The sequence below is a fragment of the Geospiza fortis genome, unplaced genomic scaffold, assembly GCF_000277835.1.
Source record: "Geospiza fortis unplaced genomic scaffold, GeoFor_1.0 scaffold262, whole genome shotgun sequence".
NCBI classification, from domain to species: domain Eukaryota; kingdom Metazoa; phylum Chordata; class Aves; order Passeriformes; family Thraupidae; genus Geospiza; species Geospiza fortis.
This window is the reverse complement of record NW_005054510.1, coordinates 1,041,269-1,052,082: the sequence shown is the minus strand read 5'-3', so window position 1 is coordinate 1,052,082 and position 10,814 is coordinate 1,041,269. Positions and strand designations below refer to the sequence as shown.

The 10,814-nt window shown below is 44.2% G+C and overlaps 1 long non-coding RNA gene across 1 annotated transcript; it reads left to right on the top strand.

The window, feature by feature from the left end:
- The first annotated feature begins 3,464 nt into the window (after positions 1 to 3,464).
- LOC115948759 lies at positions 3,465 to 10,457 on the top strand. The gene is made up of 3 exons (XR_004082540.1): positions 3,465 to 3,498; positions 7,652 to 7,733; positions 10,373 to 10,457. It is a non-coding gene; the product is annotated as an uncharacterized LOC115948759 (long non-coding RNA).
- Positions 10,458 to 10,814: the final 357 nt, after the last annotated feature.

The following is a 10,814-nucleotide window of genomic DNA, read 5'->3' as shown; positions in this document are numbered from 1 at the left end:
AATCATGATCCTACAAACCTGAGGGGCTGGATGGCAGAGGGACCCTTCTCCCTTCTCACTGGGGGCCAAACCTTCATTTTTCCAGCAGATTCTGCAATGAATCCCATATTTCCCGAGACAAATCTGCAGCCCATATAAACCAGGAACAATAGGGCCCTCCCAAAATAGCCTGGATTTCATAACAACCCCAGCCCTGAGCTATTGTCAGGCAGGGCTATTGTACAGGGCCAGGGCAGAACATTTGGCTCCAATACTCAGGAGTGAGGGCTTGGTGCATTCTGAAAAATGCCACAGCATCAGTTTTCACTCAGGGATGGTGTTTGCTCGGCAGATAATAGCAGATAATTCCTCCAGCCCTCCTGGCAGCTTCAGCTGACCAACAGATCCCAGTTCAGCTTCTGCTCCAATGAAAAGAGGAATTTTTATTATTTATATATATATTTTTTTTTTACCCCCCCATTCGTTTGTATTTGTCAAATCTCTGTTAGTAATTGTAGGGGAAGAAGAAGCAGTAAATAAGATGATGGGCTGAGGGTCATGTTTGGGAATAATGAACTTGAAATAAATGGAGCTGGCTTTTAAAAATGAAATAATAAATATAAAGTCATTCTGGGCTTTGGTTGGTTTTTTTTTTAGGGGTTTACCAGTTTGTTGGAGGTTTTTTATGCATGTGATTTTCTATTAATACCTTTAATTTCAGCTTCTACAACTTGTAGCAGCATTTTTGTGGCCGTGACCCCAAGATGAATTAGCAATTCCTTCCTAGACAGCAGATCTGCCTGGAATTCAGGCTGGCAGCATTTTAAAGGTGCACAGGGAGGAATTGCATCACTTTTAGGGGAACTTGGCTGCCATGGGATGGGCTCAGAGGATAAAGTGCTGCTGAATGTGATTTATGCACAAACCCAGTGGCTTCCACTGCCTAAAAACAGGAGCCTGGAACTGAAGCCCATCAAAAGGCTCAGTGCCCACAGATTTCAGTGGCTTTGGATTAACCCCCATGCTTTTAATTACCAGAGGCAAAAGAACATCATTTTACCTTCCCAATAATCCCAAACCTTGCTTGCAGCTATTTAACAAAGCAAAAATAATCTCCCCGAGCTTTTTGTTGCTGGCTCACCCCAGCCCAGTGCCCGTGGAGTGGATTATTCTGCTGCTGACCTTGTTTGTGCAGCCCCATTCTGGAAGTGAAATAGTTACCAAACTATTTAAACTATTGTGTGTGGGTGGGGAGGATCAAACCGGCATTTTTGTTCATCAATTCAGATTAAAAATTTAATTTCATGCTACAATGAACCCATACAGAGTTATATCTATTAAGGTCACCTATTTCTTGTACTCCAGCTTGCTTTAGGTATTGATGACTGCAGAAACTCTTTAGAAGATAAGAATCACAGCTCCAGCCTTCTCAGCTCTCACAGTTTTGATGTTAGACACGATTTTCCTGACTCTCAAATACCTTGGACTTTATGTTTGAGAGCAAGGAGGGAAAAAAAAAATGGAACTCACTCTCTCTTTCTCTCTCCCTCTCAGTTGCTGCCTGGAATTTTTAAATAACAGAGATCTGGCTTTAATTGAGGCTTTCATTGTTTGAAAAGGAGCTACAAGTATTTCTAAACTAAAATATTTGCATAGTTTCTTGCTCTCTGTGCTAAATGCTGAGAGGTGCTGGACGTCTCTCTGAACTGTCCCTTCTGGAGAGCACAATTCCTGTCCTGTTCCTGCAAGAGAAAAGATTTGTAGAAAGGTCTTCTGAATACATATTTAACATCTAAATGTTTTCCTTGCTATCTTTGGGCCAAGTCCTTATTGGATTGTTACTCAAACAAAACTCCCATTCATGTCAAAGCAAGCCAGCCTTTCATTAGCTCAGGAATTTAGCAAATTTGTGGTTAGTGGCATCCAGAAATTGGTAGCGTTTAATTGATCAAATAAAATCATTTTTTAAAGAGGGATTTTCAGCACCAAAACAAAGATGTGTGGCCATTTGGAAACACTTCAGAATGAACTCACTGGTTTAGCCAGTCTTGGTTTGGTTGGGGATTTTTTCAATCACTGGCTCTCAAATGCTCATTCCTGGGTTTGTCCCAGGGATCTGTGGCTCAGGAGGTGATTTTTGGTACAGCCATCCCAATTTTCACCATGAAGAACAGTCCTGACAGTGAAATCCAATCAAGCCTAGGGTTTTTTTGAAGGCAGGTGTTTCTCTCATCTTCATGCCATAAAAAGTATGAAGTATCCCCAAAAATTGCCCACAAATTTGTCTGTAACTCCCAATTTTATTTGGATTTATTCTGAGTCTCCCAGAGCAGGATCTGACCCAGCTCAGGCACAGTTTGCCCAATGAATCCCCTCGGTCTTTTCTTCCTTGTTACCCTCCAGGTGTGAACAGATACTCAGTTCAATTATCTTCATTTTCCCAATAATTTTCCATTGGCTGGCCCTGAAATGACTGCTCGTTCTGCACTTCACAGCTCCCCTCCACAACTTTTTTGGGAGCTCAGCATCACTCCGGCCCTTTCAGAGATATCCCTTCCCCCTGTTCTCAGGGTGAACAGCACTGAGATTGCACCAAGCACTGTGCAAATATTACAGGGTCAAGTCCATCAGGCCAATCATCGTTTCAGACATTTAATTTTCCAGAAAAAAATTTTTAAAAGTCTGCTAAAAAAGGCACTGCTGAGATTTTTCACCGTCATCACTCTTCCCCCACTGCACAAATCAACTTTTCCCTTGCCTCAAAAGAGCTTGCAGTCAAATGTTGAGTCATGGCGAGCTGCAAACAGTTCCTTGAAATTAAAAAATTAAAGGATTACATGACTAGACAGCCAGAAGTGGCTTATCAGCCACTGGAGCAGAGAAAGCAAGGAATTAAAAGGACAGCACCAGTCCAGCCAGCCTTGCCTTAAGGCAGCAGGGCCTGAAAGTTTGATCTGTGGGACAGGCAGCACCTTGCAGGTGAGATTTTCAGGTGCCAGAAGTGGAAAGGGAAAGGGAGAATGACCCAGTTCAAACCCCACTTGGAGTAAGAACCTGAGTCTGCAGGAACAGGGAATTCCAAAGGCAAGAAAAAAACTCACAGAAACCAATAATTAAATGGGTAGATGATAGAGAGATTAGATAGATAGATAGATAGATAGATAGATAGATAGATAGATAGATAGATACATAGATAGATAGATAGATAGATAGATAGATTTAAGGGACCATGACTACTTGGAAACTCTTGGACTGGAAGACAAACAAAAGGTGGAATTTTACATGGATTTAGGTGAGATTTCAATAATTGTCTGTTCATGAAGGGCTGTGTTTATGTGTTCAGTACCTTTGCATTCACTTTTGGCAGGAGAGGAAGCACCCAGCAACTGCTGGACCTGCATTTCTGCATTTTCTCTTGCAAGCCAGCTCTGACCCCACTGCAATGATGCTCTCAGTGTTCATCTCCACCTTCAGTGGCTGCCATCCCACCCTGGCTGTGATTCCATACTCCAAAGCAGGGTGAATCTTCCACCTCCGTGTCCCTACACCTTTCCCTCCATGTCCCCAAACCTTTCCCTGTCCCTGCATTTTCCCATGTCCCTACATCTTTGTTTCTCTCTGTGCTGATTCCCAGAGGAAATGTGTTCCTCCTTCCCCTAGAAAAGGACTGGGAAGAGCCAGGAGAGCCAGAGGGTTGGAAAAAGGTGAATGAGGGGCTGATTCCCACAGGGAATGTGTTCCTCATTCCCCTAGAGAGGGACTGGGAAGAGCCAGGAGAGCTGGCAGTGCCTCCCTGGCATAGGGACCACAGTGCTTCATGGAGGAGTTAATATTTACTGAGGGGAAAACAGGACAGGCTGGACTCTCATATTCTCTGGTGGCTTTGGTGATGCTGGAATGGTTTTTTAGGATGGATCAGGATTAGGATGGAGTTTTTACCTAGGAAAAACAGTGTGGAGCTAGATCTGGTGTGTGCTGGGTCGGACCTGGCCCTGTGTAGCCTAAACCCCAACCAGAAAAGATGAGGATCTCTCCCACCTGGGACTTTTCCCTCCCTCTAAACAATTTCTATTTCCCTTTTCTAGATCAACACCAAGTCTTTGGTGTCAAACTGTCCAGAAATTGGCACTGAATTTTTATTTCAGCTGTCCAGGCATTTAGAATTCTGGTCTGGGCAATAACATGGACTAAGCAAGCCTTGCTCAGCTGAGATGAGTAACTCCTAAACTCAGGTTTTTATCACCACCTGAACATTCCACTACCTGGCTGCTACAGCAGCACTTCAGTTCACTGTAATTGCTTCCTGAGATTTAATTGTTTCCAAACAATGAAAACAGTCACAGAAGGAAAACTGCAGATTCATTCTGGAGGCTTTCAGGATTATATTTTGACTTCAGTTACAGTTAAATGGCAGCAGAGTCTAAAGTCAAATTGTTTATTTAATTTAATTAATTAATTTAGCTGGCATATTTATCATATTAATAATTAGCATCCCCGACCTGTGGAAATTCAGATTATTGTTGTGGAAAAGGGGGAAAGTAATAATGGGCAGTGTTCAAGAGAAGGTGTCAAATGCTCTGCTCCAGGCAGCCAGGCTGCTCCTTGGACAGGAGCCTGGCTCTAAAAAATTACAGATATTACAAATTTACTCACCAGGGCTTGGGGCACTCCCACTGATAGGAAACCAAATTTTGTGGTAATAATGAAAATAAAAAATAATATAATAAAAAAATTTGTGGTCATAATTAACAAACAGTACCTGAGCAGCACAAGGTGCAGTCTGGCTTGGAAGCCAAAAAAATAAAAAAAGGATCAAACCAGGTAAAAAAAGATCTGGCCTCAGACACTCTGTGAATAAAAAAGGCCTGGATTCAAAGCAGAGATGCCGTTCCATACCTAAACTAAAGGATGTAAAGAAATTCTGCTTTCAAATATTCAGTTCCAGAGGCTAAAGCAGCCTCCAGCCAGCAGGAAATCCAGATTAAATCCTGCCCTTAGCAAGTTCCACAGCAAATCTGATTTCAGGGACAGAACTGGGGTAGAGAATCCTCAGTGCTGGAGACAAACCCAAGGGATGAATGTGGCTCAATTTTCCCTTCCTTCGTGCAGGAACTGGGGAGATATTTGCATTTTTGGCTACCATGACCTTGCAGGGATGTCAGGGAGGAGCTGTGCACACACCTGAAGCACTCAGACATTAAACAAACTGGAACCATGGATTTGGGGTGTTGCTGGACACCTGAGCCAGGTAAAGTGTTGGCAGAACCAGGAGGGAAGGGATTATTCCTGAGGGGATAAAAGGAAATGCTCGTTCCAGGATCCCAGGCAGCAGAGATGGACAGGGACAACCAAAAATCAACCAAAACCACCGCAAAAACGAGTCATGAATGAGTCAGAACTGGTACCAACCCTCATTCCAGGTTTGGTGCTCTCACTTTGAAGCAGTCTGCAGGGGTTTCAGTCCAACAAACTTCTCTGTGACAAAAAATCATCCCAGATGAGCAATGACACCAGGAATACACTGATGGAGGAACCTGCCAACAACAATCCCTTGGGCTGAAAAGCACCAGAACCCCTTGGACACATCTATAATTTGTCAATATTCCACATTTCAGCCCTGCCTTGCTCATCTTTATTGCAGCCCCTCCTTGCTGAGCAACGTTGGGTTTCTCTTGGACAACAAAGTAATGAAGGGCAGGGGTTTTATTAACCTGCTCCCCACCTGCCTGAAAGTGGCTGATGAAAGTTCCCTCGAGCTTCACCTTGACCTTGGCTTGTCCTGCACATTCTTTAATTATTTTCTACCCTTTGGGTTATGCTGAATCTCGTGAAGGAAACCTCCCAGAAAGGAGAGGGCTGATTTTTAGCTTGATTAATGAAGAAAACCAACCTGATTTGTAATACCATAGAGCTTCCTCCCACGGATTATTTCGATTTTATTCTTCAATTATGTCCCTCTGCTGCTGTTAGGCATGTAAATTTGAGCTGGAACATCCATCTAATTCCTGTGATAAATTCAGCTATCTCCATTTCAATACAGTGGTGCTGTCCCTGAGCATCTCCTTGCAGCTGAGGAATTTGTACTGCTCTGCAGGAGGGTTCATGATAAGAAATATTAAATAGCTGGCCACAAAATTTTCAGAAAAAACCTCACTATTGTTTTGAATCTTCCACCCTGCAGCTGAGGGAGCAGAACAAAACACTACTTTTCAAAATCTCTGCCATTTTCCCTTTTTCTCCCTTGCTGGTTCTGTTTCACCAGTGGATAAAGGGAGCACAGCTCACTCTGTTTGCAGTTTTTAACAGGCTGCCTCTTGCAATATTCATGTCATACCTCTTTTCATATTTTTTTTAAGGGAAAGGAGTAAAAAACTGAGCTGGAGTAAGACATTTGGAATGGTTTTTTGAGAGAGTGCTGGAAGCTTTCTAATATTTCCCCTTGAATCTTGTTGCTCCTGTGCTACAGACAGGTCTGCAAAACCTGTAAAGCTTAAGAGCATTTTTAAAAATAACAACACTGCTGTGTGCTGCTTTGGGCAGGGAGGGGATAGGGGAGAGAACACAACTTCCTGTGAAGGCAGAAAACTCAAGTTGTGCCTGTTGTTACCTGTCTGCACATCCACCCCTCGTGCAGAGTGGATTATCCTGACCTTTTCTGCATTCTGTGCTGATTATCCAGCATTTCCCTTCCTCTGCCGGCCGTGTGGGAAAGGGCTGGGACAGGCAGTCACTCCAACTGCAGAATAATGAAAAGGTCACCCCAGCAGCAGCCTCACTTCAGGGGCTGCAGCAGGCAGCACATCTTTGGTACCTCATCTTCATCAGAGAGACCACAGTGAGACGAGAAATCAGCACCAAAGGAAGGCTGGAACGGGAAACCAAATATCCAAGGTTTGCTGCAGTCCTGAAATCTTTCAGAGCTTTGATGGTCAGGGCCATCAAACCAGAGAATCTGGTTCACGGCCCTGCATTGTGCTGAGGATGTGGCTCTCAAGGAATCAACTGAGAAGCAAAACTGAGCAAATTCTGCTGGGTGTGTTCAAAAATATCAATTTTCCTCTGGCAGGAGGAGAAAGGGAAGCAGAGCTCAGGGCTGGCTTAATTACAGCAACCAACAGGGCTGGGGGGTTTGCCACAAATTGCTAAAATATTCCTGGGATGGAGGCACAGGTTGTTGGGAGGTAAGAAAGCAGCTCCCTGTGCCCCTCTGCAAGGTGAGGTCAGGAGGGTGGGATATGGCTGCTCCGTTAATTATTATTAATTAAAGGAATTGTAATATGGGATGTGCAGGACCCTGCATGAGGAACAGGGTCACCAACAGTTCATGTCCAGCACGTCCATCTGCCAAGGAAGATCAATAATTACATGCTCAGGTGGCTGATGGCAGCTGAACCTTGTGGCTGAAGGAATTCATGGAGGAACCCGACAACAACAACAACAACTTGGGCTGAAAAAAAACCCCAGAATCCCTTGGATGTGTCTATAATTTATCAATATTCCACATTGCAGCCCTGCCTTGCTCATCCTCTGGGCCTTATTTCAGCCACCTTGTCCCCTCTTCATCTTCTCACCCCTGTCCCCTGTTCCCTTCTCCTCAGCATGGAATCCCAGCATGGTTTGGGTTGGAAGGGACTTTTGAGATGATCTTTTTTGGTTTTTTCCACTATCCCAGGTTGCTCCAAACCCCATCCAAGCTGCCCTTGGACTCTCCCGTGGATCCAGGAGCAGCCACAGCTCCTCTGGACATTTCACAGGTGATGTGTTAAAAACTAAATCTGGCCCCACAAGCTCCCATCCCTCCTCAGAGCAGGAATTCCCAGCTCCTGTGTGCTCCAAGAGCTCTGGGCTGGCTCCAATCCTGGATGCTGATCCCCAGCATAGTGTAAAACCCTCCCTAAAATTCACCAGGCCCTTTCCCATGTCGAGGAAAAATAAATTAAAAGAAAAGAAAGAGAAGTGAAAAGTATAAAGGGGATTTCATGGGATTTGAGTGCCAAACTCCAACAGGCTCTTCTGAAAATCCCAGCTTAAAGCAATAGATTTGTGTTCTTGCATTTCTTTCTCCTGATGTCAGTAATAACGATTCCTGAATTAGTTTAAAGATCTCACATATTGCTCCAGGTTTTGTTTGTTCATTTATTTTCTGCGTTTTATGCTCAAAAAGTTAATAAAGGGAAAATTCCTCTGCGAAAGAATGGAGGAAAGAAAAGATAAAATCAGAAATAAAGGGCTGAATTTTCATCCCATTTAAATCCACTGCTGATAATTGAAGAGGAAAGCTGTTTTAAATGAAGGATCTATTGGAAAGATTCTGTTTCTGTGTCCCCACTTACATCCTGTATATTCCAGAAAAAGGTTCAAGTGCAGGGCTCTGGCAAAGGCCGAGTTTAAAATTCAGTGCAGAGCTTCAAGTCCATTCACTCCAATGTGACTTTTTTATTGGGTAAAACTTAAGCCTGAGTCAAGGTCAGTGGAGTTGAAATTAAGTCTGGAGCAAAGCATCTGCTGAAGTGCTTTGCCTGGTCAGAGCTTTTATTGCTCAGCCTGGTCCAGGAGGAGGCTGGGAAGACACAAAATGTGCTGCAGTTTTCCCCATAAAAAGTTCCAGAGACCTCCTGAAGTTTTCAAGTCAAATTATCACTGAAAGGATGATGAGCTGTACTCTGAATTTCACTGGGATGAGACATGCAGGAACTGAGAGCTCCCTGCTTTGTCTGGGGGATCTGATTCATGCTGAGCTGTCCCTCTCACCCTTGGCCACCACTGCAGCATCCTGGCTGGTGCCACTTCCAGCTTTCACTCTTGGGTTGCAAGAGGGATGAAAACAAAACAAGCCCTAAAACCACACCAGAGGCTCTGGCTTCGGTGTGTCAGCCTTTGATTCAAAGGAAGAGATTCCAAAAAACCAGCAAGGAATTTCCCTGTGGGTTTTTTTTTTAGTCCACTTGAAGAGAGCCAAGAGCTCAGGAGGCAGCACAGTTAAACCAGCAGTTAAACCACAGTCCTGGCCACCAGCTCAGCCCTAAACTTGTCCTTCCTGAGTGATTCTGAGACATTCCCAGCTCTGGGGTCACCCCAAATCCCTGTTAGCTCTGATCCTCAGGGTGCCCTGGGAATGTCCAGGCACTCCCTCCCCTGAGGATTTCAGGGAGGTTGTCAGAATCCAGAATATTCCTCTGGCTGCCCTGGAGGGCTCCAGACCCTGGCAGGGGGCTCAGAGACCTTGGCACAGAGTCAAAACCACCTGTGCCTTCGATTTTAGCCCATGGAAACAATTCCCAACTTTGTGTGAGCCACAAGAGTCTGACTAGAATGTTAGTGAATTTATCACTGGGTGAAAATGTAGAATTTTGGGGTTTTTAGAATGGGGTTCAGGAGGCAGGATGGAGGGATTTGGGTGGGAATTCCTCTGACTGCCCTGGAGGACTCCAGACCCTGGCAGGGGGCTCAGAGACCTTGGCATGGAGTCAAAACCACCTGTGCCTTTGAATTTAACCCATGGAAAAAATTCCCAACTTTGTGTGAAGAGTTACAAGCCACAAGGGTTTGAATAGAATGATACTGAATTAATCACAGGGTGAAAATGTAGAAATTTTGGGTTTTGGAATGGGGGTTCAGGAGGCAAGATGGAGAAATCTGGCCATGTCCAGCCTTCCTCTTTCTTCTTCTTGTCGTCCATCTTCTGCTGTGGCACTTTTGGATTGGTTTAGGGTAGAGACAGACTGTCTAACATAGGTGATAGGTATGGGGAAATTATTGTAAATAAAATACAGGTAGTTTTTAGTATAAAAAGATAACACCACCCCAAGGGTGGTCAGTGTGCCTCAGCCCAATCTGCTGGACAGATCTCAGCAGATCAGAAAGAGGATGTCAAAGATAAGAGCAAATAAACCACCTTGAGAACGAGAGCCAAGGAATCCCAACTTCTTCTTCAGTCTTGGAGCTGGGAAAAAGAGACTTTCCAACACCTTGGGGTCATCTCAACCTCAGAGACCCCATCAGGAGGTGCCCACCCTTCTGCTGTATGAGCCCCTGAATGATCAAAAATGCAGCCAGGGGTCCGAATAATGCAAACTCGCAGCGTGTTATTAGTGCTGTCAATTTAGCCAGGGATGTTATGGCACGTGTGTCACTGAGAGAGACAGAAGCTATTATTGAAATGAGATTAGAAGCGTTTTGAAACATCAACAGTGGCATTATAGTTGGTAACATTTCCATCTAAAATAGATGACATTGATGCTATACAATCAACAATGCCACTGGGAATACAATATAGAACTGAAGACTAGATTGTTTTACTCTATATTGATTTTCCCTTAGTACTTTTTGATTAACTGTCAAATCAATTAGCTCTCCCCACCCAAACATAATATTTTTTGATGTCCCCCCTCAGAAACTCCCTGTTCAAGAGCAAACAACCCAGAGGAGCTCAAGTGCTCCAAAGTGCTCCGGAACAGAGGAATTGCAGGCAAAGTCCCACAGCAAGCCTGCTTCTCCTCATCCTGCTGGAGTCCAGCCATGTTTTTATTGAATCAGGTTCTGAAGCTGTCTAAGGCACTGAGGGATCTGATTATAGCCTTGCCATGATGCCCTTTTAAAATAAAATGCGTGGCATTTTCACAGTGACATAATGTTCCTTTGTCTCAGCAGAGACAGTGTGGCTACAAGTTTTTTACCAGCTTGGCCTTCCCATATTATAAATCATACATCTATAAATCTATAAATCTATAAATCCATCCATCCATCCATCCATCCATCCATCCATCCATCCATCCATCCATCCATCCATCCATCCATCCATCCTCATTTCCCAGTCTCTATACAGCCACACACCT